This window comes from Lucilia sericata, unplaced genomic scaffold (assembly GCF_015586225.1).
Source record: "Lucilia sericata isolate MDLA Ls3-8-SP2 unplaced genomic scaffold, ASM1558622v1 Contig000000F_arrow, whole genome shotgun sequence".
NCBI lineage: Eukaryota > Metazoa > Arthropoda > Insecta > Diptera > Calliphoridae > Lucilia > Lucilia sericata.
The window spans coordinates 1564330-1576840 of NW_023994042.1; the positions used below are offsets into that span (position 1 = coordinate 1564330).

Below are 12511 nucleotides of genomic sequence, written 5' to 3' on the forward strand. Positions count from 1 at the left end.
TTCATATGGGAGGTACCAAGTCCACCATTGAAAGTCCGCCCTTTATACTCTATATGTTCAGCTTTATGTCAAAGTTCTTCAAGTAAAATTTAAAGATTCCAGGTCTAATAGTTTCTCAGATATACGAACTTTTCTATTTTATTCATTTGGGTTCCCACAGACCACCCCCCCCCCCCAGATGAAAGTCCGCTCATTTTCTTTAAAAATGTTCAGATGAATATTGAAGAATTTAGTTCTATTAGTTTCCCAGATAAACGAATTTTTGTTTTTAATTAAAATGGGACGTGCCGCTCCCCTCATGGCTAGTCCGCCAATTTATTAATTGTAATAGTTTCTAAGATAAACGAATTTTTGTATTTAATTTATATGGGAAGTGCCACGCCCCCTAATGCTAGGCCGCCCACTTTTTATCCTAAACTATCATATTGATACTAAAGTGGCTCCGACAAAATTTGAGGACTCTAACTGTTATATTATCTCAAATATACTGATTTAATATTTTCTTAATAGGGGCGTGGCTCCTCGCCCACTTGAAATTTCAAAATAAAGAGTAGCCTATTACCTATTCCAGACATAAAGGAATACGCTGTGAAAATTTCAAGATCGGTTCAGCCGTTTAGTAGTCTATAACGTTCAAACATACAAACAAACACACATTCATTTTTATATATAGATTTATTTGTGCTGAATTTCATCGTGATATTTGTGTTTATAAAATAATTTTGGACATTTAAGTAATTTTCTGAAGGGGACTTTGTATGAGAGCTAGGTTCAAATGAGGCCCGATCTTTATGAAATTTGACAACTTGGTCATCAAGGCTTGTATAAAACTTAGTTGTGCCGTTTTTATCGATAAACAGGTATATTTAACATAATTATGTGCTCGTGCGTTTAGGTGATTTTCGAAGTGGACCTTATATTGGAGCTATGACCAATTGTGGACCGACTGAGATCTACGTTGGTAGTATGATTTCATATTATATTCGCATGTACCAAATTTTGTGTTGATAGCGATATATATGAGGGAGTTATTAACGATAAACTAATATCCGGGAATATATACCTTTGTATGGGGGTTATGGGAAATATTGGATGAATTGTTGAGTTTAAACATACTTGATCCCTGGCAGAAAAAAATAATGTTTGACAAAACTAATCGAAATATCTTTGGTAGTTTCTGAGAAAACTACTAATGAATTGGAAAAAATATGTAATTTTTTTCGAGGTAGTCTGAAATGTTTACTCATAACTTTTTACCTCGTGAACCGATTTTGCTGATTTTCAATATTAAACTGCTTAGGATAATAACAAATATTTCTTGTGAATTTGATTGATTTCCTTTAATTAGTTTTAACGTGAGCATGTTTTACAGACAGACATAGCTAAATCGACTCAGAATTTCACAAGGACCCAGAATATATATACTTTGTAGGGTCTAAGATGAATATTTCTTGATATTACACACGGGATGGCAAACTTATATAAACCCTCTATCACCACCATCAGTGGTGGGTATGGAGGGTATAAAAAATATTTTTTAAACAAATCATTTATATAAGATTTCATTTTTTTACATTATTGCTAGTGGAATGACTAAAAGAACGAACAAACTTTAGTTAAGTGGCAATTGAAAGTGATTTTTTTTTAATTGAACGCATCACAAGTTTTAAAATAAACTTTTAGTCATTTTTTTTACTTAAAGACAACAACACACATTTTATAACAGACATTATTCTAGAAATCTAAATTATTTTACTCTTTCATTTCTTTACAGAATCTGTCCATCAGTTTGCTGTGCGTGAAATCAACCGAAATTTTCTGATTGTGGTAAGAATATAGAACTAAAATTTTGTAGTATTTATACAACTTGTACGAAACTTACGTCATTAATTTATATTAAGACTAGCGAACTAAAAACAAGACACTGAAAACACACTTGTTTTCGAAAAACAAAACACACAAATGTTTGTATTTTATTTATGATTTGTTGAATAAACATTCGTATTTGAAAACAAAAATTATTAAACAAAAATTTATACTAGAAATTATTTTAACAGCCGCGCGATGACTGAAATGTGTAAATGCAAAAACAATGACGTTATGGTTTTATTTAGGCTCAATGATTTATTAATAATAATAATGCAAATGTGACTGTTATATACACATTCGGTCATATTGATGCTGCAATTCAATTAATCGAATAATCGTTTATGGTAATTTGGTTTTGGTTAAACCTTTATGGTTAGCGCATTTTCCTGTTGTATTTTTTTAGTATTTTATTAATATTGGAAGTATTCAATGCAAAACAGCGTTGAAGTCGTATTTGCCGCATCTGATAATACTCTACACTAACTATTAAAAGTGATTTTTTGTAGGTGTCACTTTAGAGAGGATTGGAACATTTAAAGAAAATTTAATAAATAAATTTCGGTAGAAGTCTATTTGTGGGCATCAGAATGATCTTTGGAGGAAGACATTCTTATAGGAGCAATTATGAGGCTATAGGGTTCTATAGTTGAAACAACCTTTTGAAATTTATAAAATGCTTTAATTTTTCATCCATATTATTCTCAACTAATAAACCAACCAAAATTAATCGATTAACCGATAACCAGTCAATCGTCGTGCGTTCTCAAGGTTCTTAAAGTTTTCAACGATTCGCAATGATAGATAAAAACGATGTCATAGATTTTTTATTTCATTACATATAAAATATAAATAAATATTGTATCTTAACATTAACATATTCTTTGAATATACCGTCTATATCGTGTAGCTGAAGAAGAAGGTCATTGTATTTCAATATTTTTACGAAATATTTATTTTTGGTTTTGCAACAAAACAACACAATGTAAATGCACCAAAAAGTGCTGCATGCATCAGCACCAACATGAACATCATCTAGAGTCATCACAAATATATTCATCTGTGGGGTGGGTGGATTTTTGCTTGGTTGAATGTATTAATACATTAAATTTTGTTTGCTCTTTAATGCATCAGCAAATTATTTTTATTTTTTAATTTTGAACCAGTTCCGGATTCAATGTACGGAACAAAGAATATAACATATTTTTTTTTGTTTAAATCAATTCCATCATAAAAATATTTATGATAAACATACGATTCATTCACCTACTCAGTCATTGTACTACAACACTTAAACATTTTTCCGATATATTATTTTTGCATTTTAAATTTGTCAAATGTTGGAAAAAAATAAAAATTAGAAACAGTTTTTGTATTCAAGTGGGTGTTATGGTTATATGTATATTTCCTTTGGATTTTTGGATTACGTTTTAATTTGTTTATTTCTCATATTTGTTTTTATTTTAATAACGAATTTTTCAAAAATTTTATTAATAAATCTCAAGTTTAAACAGATGTTGCAATACACAGTGGGGCAGAATGGAAATTTTTTGGAAATAAATCTGGCATTTCTAAACGGCTGATCCGATCGGGATAAAATTTGGCGTGAGCGTAGCCAAGGAGTATTCGAGTTTAAGTTTTGAAGATGAACCCTGCAGATGCCCCAGGGACGGCGCTGTGGCGGCTCAAAGTAGGGTACCTACGACATGTAAAATTTTTAAACTCGTGCCATTTTTTTGTTTTTCACCCAAATACAAAGATTTTTATATTTTGTGAAAGCGCTCGACGAGATCTTGAAAAAACATGCTTGGACATACTACTTATCTCTTATAATATCCGAGTTATAGCCATTTAAAAATTTAGTGATACAAAATTTACCATACCTTGGTCCGCCTTTTTTTGAATACCGGGCGTAATTTTGGACCAAATGGACTCAATTTTTTCTTGTTAGTTAGACAACAAAATTTCCAATAATATACAAAAAATTTCAGATCAATATTGTTTACAGATCCAAAAATATACGTTTTTTAATTTAAAAATTCAAAAAATTTTAGATTTTTGGCGTTTTTTTGCCAAAAATGTGTCTTAACTCTTTTATTAATAAAATAAAAATTTTATTAAGAACATATAACAACATATAACAAGTTTTTTTAAAAAACTTGTCCTATTTTTTGAAAATGTTGCCACTGCGTCCTTCCGAATATGACCTATTTTTTATCAAAACTTCAACTTTGGGCGACATGTTCTAAAATCCCAAAGCTGGGATCAGAAAACTGAAAGCAGTTTTGGAAACCTCAATATGTTTTCTATTTACTTCAAAAGTATTTTCCCAGCCCTGAAAGAAATGTGGACCCTATGGGCAAAAAAGTAAAAAATCCCATTTTTGGGATTTTCATTCCTATTTTTGGGAATTGCGGGATGCCCTTTGACCTTTTCAATTTTTTTTTGCATATTCTTATTTGAAATTTAACAAGCGTTGAAAATTTCATTGAGTTTTGTTCATAAATAAAGATTTTGTCATATATTACATATTTGTTTAATTTCTAAAACTATGATTTATATCAAAATTTTAATAAGATCGCAGATAGCTACAACAATTTAGTCCATATTTATCCCTTAATATCATTTTTTAGTTAGATATGGAAATTCTCGACCCTTTACAAAAAATTTCAAGCCAATATCTCAATTACATTCAAAAATATGTTCATTTAAACCTGTGTCCTTTAATTTCATCTTTTTCATATTTTAGTATTAAGTATGACAGAACATACATTTGGTGTTGAATAAAATATTTGGACAATTTTTAAAAATTATTTAGTTAATTATTTTATTATAATATTGTATATAAAATAAAAAAAATTATAATTTTATTATGAGCCACGCACAACAACACCTAAATCACCCCACACAAATTACCTCTCCCGCCCACCGAAATATAAAACACAATTTAATACAATATCATCAGTTAGTATAATAGCTTTTTTTATTTGAACTGTTTATCTTAAACATAATACAATTAATTCTTATAACCTACTTATATAGTTAATTCCTAACACTACTTATTTTCTATAAAATAATCTGTCATATCGGTATACATATCCAGAAGGTAATATAAGTCCTTTAAATCTTCCTTGTTTTGAGATGATAGAGTTTCATAACAAATCCATCTTTTTCGCATAGTTGAAAGAACAGGATCAGAAGATAGAAGTAAACTATTAAAAATATCTTCATTCTGTGATTGCCTGGAGCATTTTCTTGAGCTGAATAGTTGAACATGCTTAAAATCTCGATTCCTCGCTTCCTGGGCTTCTTCTGTTAACTCTCCAAGTGGAAGAATATTCGATTCAATTATTATTTGACCATGACACAATACTTTGTGTACTGTTGGTGTTAGTTCCCTCCATGGATACAGAGATACAAGTAATTTAGAAATTTCAGATGTGTATTCCCCAAATCGATTTTCATTAATTTTATGTTTACTATTCAGTGCCATTAAAATAGTTTTAACTCTTCGAAGCAACTCCTTGTCGATTCCAGTTATTTTTGAAGTAATTTCAAAATCACGAAAAAACCTTCTCGACGTATTACCGTCATTTGTACTACCGCAACTTGAAAGTGGTTTGTCGATGTTTAATCCCATCTGAACTTTAAATTCTTCTTGGATTCTGCTTTTTTCCGCAGCTCTCAGTTCTTTCAATTCTTCATTATTTTTTGTTGATTTAGTAGGATAGTTTGTTTTTTTTTTCCTGGATCGCCTTGTATGATGGTAATATATTGTGTCCTTTTTCATGCAGAGCTTTCCTTAATATTTGGTACTTATTTCGACTGAGACCCAGTTCCAACATAAGCGCTATTGCTTCCTCTTCAGTAAAATTTGATTATGATGTTGGAGTTGGTATACTTTCCACAATTCGCTTAAGTCGTTTTGGTGATGCATTAGGAAGAATAGTTGCAATATGTACGACATCCATATGTTGGTTTTCCTTTTTCAGCATTTCGTTAAATGTATCAGCAATTTCCTCATTTGAGATTGAAAAAAGTTTTTGTGTGACCCTCTTTTTTTTTACCTTGAACATAAGTCTTCGTATGACTTGCAAGGCGCTCCTATTGATGTGTTGTAACTTGAGATTTCCGTAGTAGTTTCCATCCAACTACAAAATTTTAATCGAAATTTCTTTTGATTTCCATCCACAGACTTACTTTTTACATCAAAAAGTTTTAAAAAGTTTTCAATTTTTGATATGCCTGTTTTGTCTACTTTTCTACTATATGTAGTTTTTATATAATTTGAAATGTCTTCAATTCTTTCTGGCCCTTTTGAAGATACACTCCATAAAACGGAACACAACTCTTCGTACTTTAATGTAATCTTCATTGTAGATTTATTAAATATGGTACTTAAAATCTGAGAAGTTTACTTATATACCAATTCTTGTCATTTCCGATACAGGTATTCCAAAGTAAAAAATTACGAATTGTCTACCTATTAACATTTAGGTCTATATTACTATAACCTGTAATTCAGTCATTGATATTTCTTATTAGTGAATGAATCGAAATTATCATTACCTGTATATTTTTACCTACATGATCATAAACGAAACAGAACGAAATGATCTGTCGAAAAAATTTAGGTAAAAAATAGTTATAAATTTTTGAAAATTTGAGCATAAGCATTATAAGGATAAGCAAACAAATAGAAAATAGGTAAATATAAGATTTAAATATGTGCTGTCATACTTAATACTAAAATATGAAAAGATGAAATTAAAGGACACAGGTTTAAATGAACATATTTTTGAATGTAATTGAGATATTGGCTTGAAATTTTTTGTAAAGGGTCGAGAATTTCCATATCTAACTAAAAAATGATATTAAGGGATAAATATGGACTAAATTGTTGTAGCTATCTGCGATCCTATTAAAATTTTGATATAAATCATAGTTTTAGAAATTAAACAAATATGTAATATATGACAAAATCTTTATTTATGAACAAAACTCAATGAAATTTTCAACGCTTGTTAAATTTGTCATTTCAAATAAGAATAAGCAAAAAAAAAATTGAAAAGGTCAAAGGGCATCCCGCAATTCCCAAAAATAGGAATGAAAATCCCAAAAATGGGATTTTTTACTTTTTTGCCCATAGGGTCCACATTTCTTTCAGGGCTGGGAAAATACTTTTGGAGTAAATAGAAAACATATTGAGGTTTCCAAAACTGCTTTCAGTTTTCTGATCCCAGCTTTGGGATTTTAGAACATGTCGCCCAAAGTTGAAGTTTTGATAAAAAATAGGTCATATTCGGAAGGACGCAGTGGCAACATTTTCAAAAAATAGGACAAGTTTTTTACGCCAAAGCGTTCTGCGTAAAGATACCTTTTAGAAAACTATAAAATTGTTATATGTTCTTAATAAAATTTTTATTTTATTAATAAAAGAGTTAAGACACATTTTTGGCAAAAAAACGCCAAAAATCTAAAATTTTTTGAATTTTTAAATTAAAAAACGTATATTTTTGGATCTGTAAACAATATTGATCTGAAATTTTTTGTATATTATTGGAAATTTTGTTGTCTAACTAACAAGAAAAAATTGAGTTCATTTGGTCCAAAATTACGCCCGGTATTCAAAAAAAGGCGGACCAAGGTATGGTAAATTTTGTATCACTAAATTTTTAAATGCCTATAACTCGGATATTATAAGAGATAAGTAGTATGTCCAAGCATGTTTTTTCAAGATCTCGTCGAGCGCTTTCACAAAATATAAAAATCTTTGTATTTGGGTGAAAAACAAAAAATGGCACGAGTTTAAAAATTTTACATGTCGTAGGTACCCTATTTTGAGCCGCCACAGCGCCGTCCCTGGGGCATCTGCAGGGTTCATCTTCAAAACTTAAACTCGAATACTCCTTGGCTACGCTCACACCAAATTTTATCCCGATCGGATCAGCCGTTTAGAAATGCCAGATTTATTTCCAAAAAATATCCATTCTGCCCCACTGTGCAATATAGCAAAATTTGTTTTTATAGACTTTCGTTATTATTAGTTTATCTATTTAGTTAAAAAAATATAATTTATAATAAATAAGAATTTTTAACATTTCTCACTCAGTGTCACATTATTGTTATTGTTACAAGAATTTTCGGTTTCAATAACAATATTCTTCCGATTACTTGAATATCGGAAACAAAATAATTTAAAATAAATAAGTATGTAAATCATAATGTTTTAAACACCATTTTTTGGAAATAGTTCGGTATTTCGTTAAAAATGGATTAAAAATTTACAAAAATTTTTTTATGATCAAAATGAAATGTCTAAAATAGTGATTTTTCTAATCTATTTCAAGAAATATTTAATTTACACAAATATTTGTTCTTAATTTAGTTTTTTACTTATGGGGAATTTTGTGTCAACAGACCGAACTTTAAAAATCGATGTCTTCCGATTTGGATGCCACTAAGGTTAGTGCTATGGGATAGTAGGCCAGACACAAATATTGAGCTCTATCGGTCAAGAACTGCAGGAGTCAGAGGGGGTCATTCCAATGAATGTAACTTTTCACTTATTGGTCCTAGCAAATATTGTCCAAACGAGTTCAGAAGGCTATTTCTTCATTCTTTCCAACAACATTTTTTTATTTGTTTTTACACAACTTCCTTGAAGAACTTTATAGTCCCATAATGAGATGCGAGTGAAATATATATCAAACAATTATTTAATTATTATCAAGAATAATTTTTTTTTTCAATATTTGGAACTTAATTTTCACCAATTTTTTCAAAATGACGTTTTTGTTGAATTTTTTTACTCAAAAGAAAGTTTAGACCATTTCCTTTAAGAGCTTTGTGGTCACTTTCGAAATAAAATTTTTTAACTATTTTTTTAAATTTTCTTTATTTTTTTAAATTTTCAAAGTCTCGGCTTATTTGATTCATTCGTATTTCGGTCTACCGGTTACGTCTCTAGGTGCTGTTTCCGACTCAACAGAGGCCATCCCATCTGCGTGGTTGTAATTGACAGTGATGTTTTTTCATCTCGGAAGTTAAGCAACGGGGCAGCAATAGTCAGAGATTAGATAGCTCGAACCCTGGAGCAAAGTGCACGTATACTGGACGGGGAATTCCATGTACGTAGGACGGGCATGGCAAAATCGACAACGCTATCTATAAGGATCCAGAATATGTATACTTTTTAGGGTCGGAAAATTATATTATAGAAATTTCAAACGGAATGACAAACTTATATATGTATGTATATACCCTTCTCACAAAGGTAAAGCGTATAATAACGAACAAAAAAAAACATTTTAGAAATTAATTTCCGTGCGGGAAGTTTTTCACGATATTGACTGAAAAAAGCCTTTTATTATCAGAAAGTATTAGCTATAAGGTAGTGCCGTGGTATTTGCAACCCAAATAAAGTAAAACCCGAATGTAGAGTGTTCCAAGTATGTATAAAGGAAAACAAGTAAGAGTGATAATTCGGCTGTGCGGAATATTTTATCTTATATAGTATTATAAAGTCGAAAATTACAAGCTCAATGACAAACTTATAAATACCCTTCTTACGAAGGAAGGTGGAGTGTATAAAAACTTGTACGACAGGCCGTCCCACAATAAAATTGTTCTTTTGCTTTTAAAACTAGGTTGTGCAACTAGATAGGCTTATAGAATAACGTTAACAGATGCGACAAAAGCTCTGAAGTTTCTAAATGTATTTACAAGAAAAAAATTAAATAATTAATTTTGCACTTTCTTTTAAAGGAATCGTAATGTGCACGGCATTTTAGAAAGTTATAAACCTCAATTGGTTGATAAATTAAGAGGCATAGTAAAAATGTCATAAACATAAACGTTGAGTTAATTAATTAAATTTAAAAAAAAATCACAATGATCATTAAAGTTATTTGTAAATAGTGTTCACTCATTATATACGTTTTAATAGTTACAATACATAAATTCAAGAAATACCGAATTATTTAATAAAAATTTTCAAATCCTCTGCCATCCTTTACCAAAATGTATAAATTTTAGAAAACAATTAAAATTTCAATAGTTTTAACCCCACAGTTATTATGGATATTTGATATTTTGGGTAGCCATTGTGCTATTGAGCTTCACATATGTATATGTTTATGGGGTGGTGCACATATATACATATATATATATATGTAAAAGAATTTAACAATTCTTGTAAGTACATATGTTTAAATAAACAACCAATATATGTAGGTCTGTGGCACACTTCAAACAGAAGGCATTTTTGCCTTCATATTTATACTCAAGCATGTGGGTCGAATACCAATAAAATCAATTTAGAAAAAAGTGTCCACAAAAAACGCAACCTCCACCTTGAAGTCAATACGATGATGATGATGCGATTAGTTTGTATTTAATGTGTTTATATTATGTACTTCATGCATGGACGTGTTTATGTATCATGTCTAAATAAACATAAACAATACCGTACTCTTGAACTACTTTGAATTTACTTTAGCTGATGTTAAATATAAACAAAACAAAAAATTTAAAAAGAAAAAATAAAGCGACAACATACATCTACAACATAATGACTAAAATAACAAAAATGCATTTAGATGCCAAATTAACGAATGAGATATTGAAGGGTGTCATTGATGTTTTGTGAACAGCCAAATTTACAAAAAAAAAATTAAAACTATTTTGACTAAATATAGAGAAATAAACATGTTCAAATGAAAACAATACAAAAAAAATCATTTTACAAACACAAAATTAAACACGAAAGAACAGGGGATGGCCAATTTATAATTTTCTATTTTTTTCTAATAAATTTGTTTGTTTTTTTTCACAAAAACTTTTCAAAGTTCATCACCATTAATACCTCGAATATTCAAAATAAATTTCAAAGTGTTTTGTTTGTTTTTATAGCAGAAATCAGTAGTGTTGCACAGTGGTATAGGAAAAAAAAAAGAGGGAAATAATTCGGTAACTTCTAAACGGTTAATCCGATTTTCATGAAATTTGGTATGCACAAAGAGGAGGTGTTGTCGAGTTTAGGTTTTGAATTTGGACCTTATAGGCCAACCAGGGGCCCGGCGGGGGGTCCTCAAATTAGGACACCTCGGCTATGTTAAATTTTTAAAACGATCCTATTTCTTCATTTGAGTTCCGATTTAAAAAAAATTTCGTATATAGAATCTCCTCATCTTTTAGAAAATTTACCTAGCACTATTATTTTCATCCATATATGTAACAAATTTAAGAGTTAACCTTATGGATGAAAATAATAGTGCTAGGCAAATTTTCTAAAAGATGTTGAGTTTTCCCTAATTAATTTGTCACTTAAAAAACATTAGGTAGGCATGTTATATATCAATGGAAAGGTAATTTTGTCTATTTTTCAAAACTGTATATAATTTTTGAAAATTAAAAAATTCGCGGAATACTTTTTTTAAAAAAAATTAAAAAATGTTTTTTATTCAGTTTTTGCGAAGATACAAATTTTTCTAATTGCAATAAAAATTTTATTTATGAATATTTTTTGATGAAATTTTACAGTTAGGTAGATTTTTTTACTTAAAATCCAAAATTAAATCAATATTTCGAATTTTCTTATTAGAAATCCCGGAATTCCCAAAAAAGTTTTAAAAAATCCCAAAAATGGGATTTTTTAGTTTTTTGCCTATTATATCCATACCAGGGGCGGGGTTATCGAAACCCGTTACAAAATGATTAAGAACATATTGGGTCATATAAAACAGGTCACTATAATTTGATATCGACTATGCGATTTGAGAATTTTTGTTCAAAATTTAATTTTCCATAAAAAATAGGGTTTTTTTGGATGGACCTGGTCCCCTCGGTATCAAAAATTTTTAGGTTTTGTTTCATTTATCGTACTTTATGTAAAGTCAGCTTTCCAAAAAGTATAAATTCTATATACATCTTCTTAGAAACTTTTTAGATAACTTAAAAAGAAAAAGATACTTTTTTCCCAAAAAAATGACAAAAAATCGCCTTTTTTTAATTTTTTAAATTTAAATGCCTATAACTTTGGACTCAGTCATGATTTTTACATAATTCTTTCACTGCTTGGTATATAAACTTGTTGTTAAGCAAATAAAAAAAAAATGGCGAAAATCGGAAATATTTGGACCTGCTATTATCAAAAAAACTAAAGTAAGGACGGTAAAAATTTTAAAATTTTAATATTCAAATGCGAATATCTCCTAAACTATAAGAGATAATTTACTGCTACGACGACATTTTTTATAGTGCTTGATGAGGAGATTCTATATACGAATTTTTTTTTAAATCGGAACTCAAATGAAGAAATAGGATCGTTTTAAAAATTTAACATAGCCGAGGTGTCCTAATTTGAGGACCCCCCGCCGGGCCCCTGGTTGGCCTATAAGGTCCAAATTCAAAACCTAAACTCGACAACACCTCCTCTTTGTGCATACCAAATTTCATTAAAATCGGATTAACCGTTTAGAAGTTACCGAATTATTTCCCTCTTTTTTTTTTCCTATACCACTGTGTGTTGTGTTATTAATATTATTTGTTAAAGTATTTTATTTATTGTGAAACACAATAAAATTAATTATGAAGAAAACATTCATTGACCTTGAATATAATTCATGGAAGTGGTTTTCATTTC

General features: G+C 29.6%; 1 protein-coding gene across 19 annotated transcripts in view; it reads left to right on the plus strand.

Moving 5' to 3' along the window:
• The window catches only part of LOC119606497 (potassium voltage-gated channel protein Shab), a 230448-nt gene that overhangs the window by 73672 nt on the left and 144265 nt on the right, over window positions 1-12511 (plus strand). For all 19 annotated transcript variants that reach the window (XM_037961167.1, XM_037965703.1, XM_037967900.1 and 16 more), the window contains one exon: window positions 1775-1827. The gene's annotated coding sequence lies outside the window, so the exon portion shown is untranslated. The remainder of the gene's footprint in view (window positions 1-1774; window positions 1828-12511) is intronic.